This window comes from Hippocampus comes, unplaced genomic scaffold (genome assembly GCF_001891065.2).
Source record: "Hippocampus comes isolate QL1 unplaced genomic scaffold, H_comes_QL1_v1.1 scaffold105, whole genome shotgun sequence".
Lineage (NCBI taxonomy): Eukaryota > Metazoa > Chordata > Actinopteri > Syngnathiformes > Syngnathidae > Hippocampus > Hippocampus comes.
This window is the reverse complement of record NW_017806235.1, coordinates 563486-571226: the sequence shown is the minus strand read 5'-3', so window position 1 is coordinate 571226 and position 7741 is coordinate 563486. Positions and strand designations below refer to the sequence as shown.

Below are 7741 nucleotides of genomic sequence, written 5' to 3'. Positions count from 1 at the left end.
GGGGGTGGGGGGGGGTATTATTTGGTGTTTCTTCTGGTAAGTGGATGACACAGCTGATGACTACTTGATGGCCTAAGCAATAGACTTTTTCTTAATTTCTTAATCATTCTTCATTTGAGAAGAAGGAAAGGAGAACCAGGGAGGGCCAGGCGGCTATTTGGGGCGGAGGCATTTATTAGTCCAAAGTACTTGGCGACTAGTTGATGGGCTCCATGATTAACTGGAGTGATTGACTACTGCCCGGTCTTGTTTTTCATGACGGAAAGACAGATGCCTCTTTTGGAGCGGGGCGTTTACTTGTCAAAAAGTAATTTGTTGGATGTGTTCTCGTGAGATTTTGCGAAAGGTCCTGCTTCTCATATATTCCTGCACAATAGGGACAACCGAAACAGTGACAAATATTTTTCGCAAGCAGGAAGTTAGTCCCTGTGTGTGTGTGTGTGTGTGTGTGTGTGTGTGTGCGCGCGGGCGTAACATTAGCGTTCATGTGTGATGGCTTTCGGCTTGTACGTGCCAGCTGCCATGAAGCTAAAAATAAAGCTCATAAGAAAAGTGACCAGTGACCATATAAGCGATATATCTCAATATCAACTTGCGTTCACCCTGTCGTCGCCTTTGAGAATCAATTCGAACAATTTCTCCTCTCGCGTTACACAAAATATTGGATTTTAAAGAATGGATTTGGTGTTCATTCGTTAAGTCTCAATCTTATGGAGCAATTAGCATGGCTTCTCCATCTTTCCTTTTCATCTCTTCATGAGATGTTTCTATGTTATTAATTGATTATTTTAACTCTTTTTTTCTGCATAAAAATGACCTAAAGACATAAATATATAAACAAATAAAAAGAAAAAATAGTAATCAACAGACAACCAAAGGCACTTGTGATTACTGCTGGGATAGGCTTGAGCATTGCCCTCGTGAGGATGAAGCAATTCAGATAATAGCTGGATGGATGGATAAATCTATACATGGATCAAGAATAAAAAAAAAAAGCCCAAAAAAGCTTCATAATTAAGCGTCAATGCGGTCCTAGAACCACTCATGGTACATGGGCCCCTTTCATGGGTGATGAATCACTACAAGTACAATTCAGTGGTAGATAAACTTTGATTTCGGGGTGGTGTTTGACCTTTATGTGCAGTGCATTTGAATGGAAGCATTATTTACGAATAGTTTCTTTATCTATTCATCCATCCATCCATCAACTATCTTCGACTGCTTTTCTGGAATCAGGTTGCGGGGGCAGCAGCTTTAGTTGGGAAGCCCAGACTTGGCTCTCTCCAACAACTTCTTCCATATCTTGCAAGGGGATCCCAATCCAACATAGTCCAACATAGACATGGTCTCCTGGTTTGTCCCCGAGGCCTGCTGCCGCCAGCGGGACATGCCCAGAACACTTCACCAGGGAGGCGTCCAAGACGCATCCTAATCAGACACCCGAGCCACCTCATCTGGCTCCTCTCAACGCGGAGGAGCAGCGGCTCGACTCAGAGTCTCACCTTATCCCTAAGGGAGAGCCCTGACACCCTGCGGAGCAAACCCATTTCAGCCGCTTGTATCCGGGTTCTCGTTCTTTTGGTCACCGCTCATCACCATCGGTAAGGGTAAGAACATAGATCGACTGGTAATCATCAGATGTTCCCAAGTGACCTTGCTGGCTTGTGTGTGTGTGTGTGTGTGTGTGTGTGTGTGTGTTTGAAAGGGAATACGTGGAAGCTGACCTTTCAACTCTAGAAATGGAACAGATAATCTCTATTTGTGAATGAACAAATTGGATTTTTTTTGTTGAAAAGTACAGAAAAAAAAGATTTTCTTGAATATATGTATGATACAATACAATTTTATTAGACAAATTAAATTGTGAAGAGTTAAAAATAGAGATGAACAAATGAAAAGTTTACAATTTAATTTTCATGATTGTTAAAATTTATTTTATAAATATATAGAACAATTTATTTTTAAAATATATATAGAAAATGTACTTATTTGTCAAAATAACTCTTGGAAAAATATAGAACTATATATCAATTTATATGACAAAATGTAATTATGAGAAAAACATTCAAACATAACTTGTTAAATATGTAATTTCAAATGTAGAGCGCAGCGTAGTAGATTTATATATTTATTACTCATCAATTTGGGATGCAGCTTATGATTATTTTAATCGTTGGTTAATCTGTTGACTACATTATCGATTAAGTGATGAAAGCATATTTATAATTCCATCCCATTGATCATTGTTTTCCAAAGGAAAAGGAAATGTTGTATTTTGATTCAACGCAACATTGATAATATCAAATTATAACTCAAATATAATAAGACTTAAAAAACACAGAACATGAAAAACATTTATATCCGGTTGGAAAAAACAGGTTAAAAAAAACGCTTGCAATGGGATTCCGCCTGATTAAACTGAGCAACAGAGGAATTTCTGAACGAAATGAACATTACACACACTTATGAGTGCCCACAGCAGTGTTCCATCTGGGCTTTTTTTTTTTTTCTTCCATTGATCAATACATTCTAACCGAATGGATTGCAGCTTTCAGTTACATAAGACACGCCAAATAAGACAAGAAACGGTCCCCGGCTGCTGTTTCTTCTTCCACACCAGAACACTTTTACGTTTAAAATAAAGCGTTCAAAAAAATGATAGGGTGGGGCTTCTGCTGTAAAAGTGCATTTTGAGATAAAAGCATCGTGCTTTTGGCATATAGTGGGCTCAGGCTTCGTGAACAGTAAAAAATAATAGACGAAAAAGAAAAAGGATGCGTTTTTAGGGCGAAAAGCTCACTTTTTCGCGCAGCTCCCTCTCTGTGTCCAACTCCCTTTGGACGGCCATTGCGCGTTCATCCGCCTCATCAACTTGCTGCTGCAGGGTTTGAATTTTCTTCTTTACAGTCTCCATTGTTCTCCTCGAATTCCCCGACAAACAATGCAGAGAACCAGCAACGACGAGCCTCCTAGCTCACCAAAATGTGGAATTTTTGCGGCCGGTAAGCCTTCCACACAAACTTTTTTTCTTGCGGAAAACTTTTTTTTCTTTCCTTTCTGCTTTTTCTGCTCCTCCCCGGGCAGGAAATAAGGGACGTTGCGGGAAGTGTGGAGATGTGCAAGGAGGGAGGGTGGAGGGAGGAGATGCAGGGAAATATACGGCCAGATCCGCCAATCCTGCGAAGAGTTTGGCTCTGGGTGACGACACAGGTCGCGAAAGGGGAGGAAGTTCTTTCTTTTTTTGTGTCGGTGTGAGCATGCGCAAAGGGAAAGGTGACCAAAGTCCGCCTTCTGCGTGAGTGAGTGTGCAATAGTTTGGCAAGTGTGGACTTATAAGGCGAATGCATTTTTGTGTTCTGATTAAAGGGGCGTGTTTTTGGAGAGGGGCGTCTGATATGATTCAGTAGCTGATTCATTACATGGGAAAGGAGTGACGTAATTGTCTCGGTGGGGTGATGACTGGGAAGGGAAGTCTACTTTGTGTGTGTGTGGGGGGGTGTAATCCTCATTCAAGTGATCTTGTTGACCCTCCACACCTTTGTGGAATGTCTATTAATTTGGGCCGGCAGCCATCAGGCGGCAACGCATTTACTCCTTTGGCCCTTCACCCACTCAGCCGCACTCCTTTTCCTTCCTCATTTTTGCTTTAGTCCCACATTTTTGTAATCCTCCTCTGCAGAGTGAATGAGGAAATAAGGCCTGACGCCCATTTTTCATGGCGAGTTCTTAAAATGGACGCTAAGCTCTGTCTGTACTGGACGTCAAAGGCCAAAAAAAAAAAGCCCAAAAAAGCTTCATAATTAAGCGTCAATGCGGTCCTAGAACCACTCATGGTACATGGGCCCCTTTCATGGGTGATGAATCACTACAAGTACAATTCAGTGGTAGATAAACTTTGATTTCGGGGTGGTGTTTGACCTTTATGTGCAGTGCATTTGAATGGAAGCATTATTTACGAATAGTTTCTTTATCTATTCATCCATCCATCCATCAACTATCTTCGACTGCTTTTCTGGAATCAGGTTGCGGGGGCAGCAGCTTTAGTTGGGAAGCCCAGACTTGGCTCTCTCCAACAACTTCTTCCATATCTTGCAAGGGGATCCCAATCCAACATAGTCCAACATAGACATGGTCTCCTGGTTTGTCCCCGAGGCCTGCTGCCGCCAGCGGGACATGCCCAGAACACTTCACCAGGGAGGCGTCCAAGACGCATCCTAATCAGACACCCAAGCCACCTCATCTGGCTCCTCTCAACGCGGAGGAGCAGCGGCTCGACTCAGAGTCTCACCTTATCCCTAAGGGACTGGCTTGTGTGTGTGTGTGTGTGTGTGTGTGTGTGTGTGTGTGTGTGTGTGTGTGTGTGTGTGTGTGTGTGTGTGTTTGAAAGGGAATACGTGGAAGCTGACCTTTCAACTCTAGGCCCCTTTCCATGCCGCTTTCACTGAATAACAAATGTAGTTTGTTCCCATATACAGCGGTGACTTGAGATATGAGTTTAATTTATTCTGACACCACGCGTATGACTCCAAAAAAAAATCTTTCCCCATTAAAATGAATGGGAATGCCTTTATTCCGTTCCAGCCTCCCCCAAAAACAACCAAATACATGTTTTAATGACGAAAATATTCTCTGATACTTTCCTGCCCACGTGTTGCTGCACCATTTGTGTTCAGATATCCATTACTCAAAGGGTCATATAGATGCGACATGTAAGCAACAGGTCAGCGTGCTAGTTCATTAGCATCTTACCATCTGAAGTTAGTCAAAACAAAAAAATTGGCTGGTCAAAGGTTTGTGTTGAGAAAAACTTGGAAGTCGGGTCACTGGTATCTAAAGGCACGGCTGTATTCGTCACACAGGGAGTGGCTTCTGAGAGAATTTTGGGGCATGTTGTCTGGAAATCCCGAAATCTTTCACCAGAATGAATGAACATGATGTTTTATCAATTTTTGTCTGCATTCTACAACAGTACATCTCATAAAAAGGAACATCGCAACCTAGAATTCAATGTTCTTGACTTTGATATATTGTGTGAGAGTGGAACATGAGTAACTCATGTATGCTCCAAATAAGGCCCAAAAGTTGATTTCATTGGACTGTGCAGTGTTTGCTTTAGCTCACTCACATTCCTGGCATTCCTCTTCAACTGCAGGCTGGCCCAGTTTTTGTCTGTGCTTGAGACAAAGAGTGCCAAGAACCCTCAACAGGAAAGCTTATGCTGCCCCCGTACTCACAAAAAAAAAAAAAAAAAAAGACAGAAAATCCTTCTTATTGTTTGTTTGTTTGGAGCCTACAGCACAACAACAACAAAAACAAAACCCAAGTATCTGAAGAGTGGTGTGTGGACTCCACGTTAGATTCTTTAAAAATGTCCCTGTTTTCATTTGAACTATGTGGCATTATGATCCCTGAAGCTTTCAAGTGACATACTTTTTCAATGTGACTTTAAGAAGTTAAGATTAAAAAAACGACAACAACCTAATCCGATTTCCAAGAGCCTCTGTTTCAAGTCAGGCATCTGCATTCACATTGGATACTTTTACTCTGAGGCCCTCTGCAAACGTGGCTATTGATACCACAACTCTGCGTTCCCTCATGTGGAAAATACGCCTCGGGTGGCATCACATCAGGCCAACTCACGTCTGCGGCCTTCTTCTCCGACAGCTCCAGTTTCTCTTGAGCGTCCTTCAGAGCCTCCGAGTATTTGTCCAGCTCATCTTCTGTTCCCTTCAGCTTCTTCTGCAGAGCCAGCAGGTCATCCTCCAGCTGAAACGTCAGTCAGGTGTTACTGTGGATCACTCAGCCGCGAACGAAACCAGAGCGAAATCATCTGTCATCACATCATAAGGCAGGAAGAGGTTGAGAAGGAGCAGGGTTGCTCCCAAAAGTACAGTTGTTGTATTTTACTGTGAAACAACAGGAATAATAAAGTATTTGATCAACTGCAGATGAGGGAGTTTTTTTGTTTTTAATTTCTTTATTTTATTTTTTTTTTTATAATAGATACTGTTCACTGGTAGTATTTATCTATTTTTATGCATTGTCAATGTCAGAAGTGGAAATAGTTGAGCATTTATTTCATCAACTGCAGATCTGGGAGGCATTTCTTTATTTGTTTATTTATTTATTTACTGTATTTATTTTTACAATAAGATGATATTTGGGATTTTTTTTGTGTGTGTGTGTGTGTGTGTGTGTGGCTGTAAACGTTTATCTGTGAAGGGGGAGGCATCTATTAGAGCCGAGGAATCTATTTTATTTTTTCATAATGGGAAACAATACCATAAGCATCTTACAATGAATAATTTGTTTGGGGGTTTTGAGGGTGGCAAGAGTGGGAAAATTATTGAGGTCAATTATTTGTGTAGCATTTATTTAAATCAACTGCACACGCTGCGTTGCAATCTGTTGGAATCTATTTGGGGCAAGCAGGCTATTTTGGGGGAATAATAGTGAAAAATGTCACTATTACAAGATGTATGAAAAAATAAAGTCATGTTTTAGGATGTCAGGTTTTCTGGCATATTTCCCTCATATCTTGTTGGTGAGAAAGAAGGATATTGCCAATATCTTACAATTTTTGAATGTCTCTGTTATGACTATGTCAGAAGATGAAATTATTCAATTACTTGTGTAGCATTGATTTTATCAAGTGTAAATGTATGTGGGGGGCGGGGCTTATTTTAAACTTCTGCTTGGGGTATACAGTATTTCAATTGACGTCAAGTGAAAGAGAAGTTGAAAACGGAAATGCTGCAAAACGGCAAAGAACAAGGCAGATTTTTGGAACCCAAAAGTGGCAGAGCGCCCTGCGATATAAAAATCACAACATTGTGGAGGAAGCGCCTGTTAGTCTACTGGAGCCCGACTTGTCGTAAAAGTCATTGTCACCACATTTGACATGAGCTCATCTTTAACACTTTACAACACACAGTAAGAGCCCACACTTGGTAAACTTCGGCGGCTGCTTTCGCGCTCTGGTAGGTGCTGCTGTTTTGGGAAGCATCAACGGTCAAATCGGCTCACCGTGAGGCAACAGGCAACTACTTGACGGTCTCAGCAATGAACTCTGTAATGCCTAACATAGTGTCTCGGGATTTTTTTCCTTCCTGATGAGAAAAGGGAACCATCTACTAGAACAGTGGTTCTTAACCTGGGTTCGATTGCACCGCAGGGGTGAATTAGGTCTCAGGGGTTCGACGGAGCCTCTGCCATGGAGGTAAAGACATACCCGACTCAACATATCAATTAGTTATGACACGCCCGCTTGGCCATCACTGGCTGCAGATGATCACATAACAACGCTTGTCCAATCAGTGCTGCGGGAAATTTTGTTCGCTCAGTTGTCAACGTGTGACTGTCGTAATAAAAAAAACAAACAAAAAAAACCCGCATACTTATGTCTTGAAATTTGATTAACTTTTTTTCTGTTTTTTTTAATAAATGCATTTTTTTATGTCTTGAATTTGGAAAGAGTCATATTCTTGTTTTTCAAGGGTTCGGTGAATGCGCATATGAACCGGTTGGGTTCGGTACTTCCAACAAGGTTAAGAAGCACTGTACTAGAAGGAGGTGTTTCTTTGTTTTTAGTGGATGAGGCACCCGGTAACGAGTTAATGTGCTCAGTCATCAACTCATTGTACTGGCACGAACAATAACATCGATGAACCCGAGTACTACATCTTCATTTTCGAGAGATGGCTGTTGTTTTAGATAATACAGTCATAAAAAAAAAAAAAAA

At 41.4% G+C, this 7741-nt stretch overlaps 1 protein-coding gene across 1 annotated transcript in view; it reads right to left on the bottom strand.

Moving 5' to 3' along the window:
- LOC109507403 (tropomyosin alpha-4 chain-like) overlaps positions 1 to 5777 on the bottom strand; it is a 20187-nt gene extending 14410 nt beyond the window's left edge. Inside the window, exon 1 of the mRNA XM_019856813.1 lies at positions 5641 to 5777. The gene's annotated coding sequence lies outside the window, so the exon portion shown is untranslated. The remainder of the gene's footprint in view (positions 1 to 5640) is intronic.
- Between the last annotated feature and the right edge of the window lie 1964 nt (positions 5778 to 7741).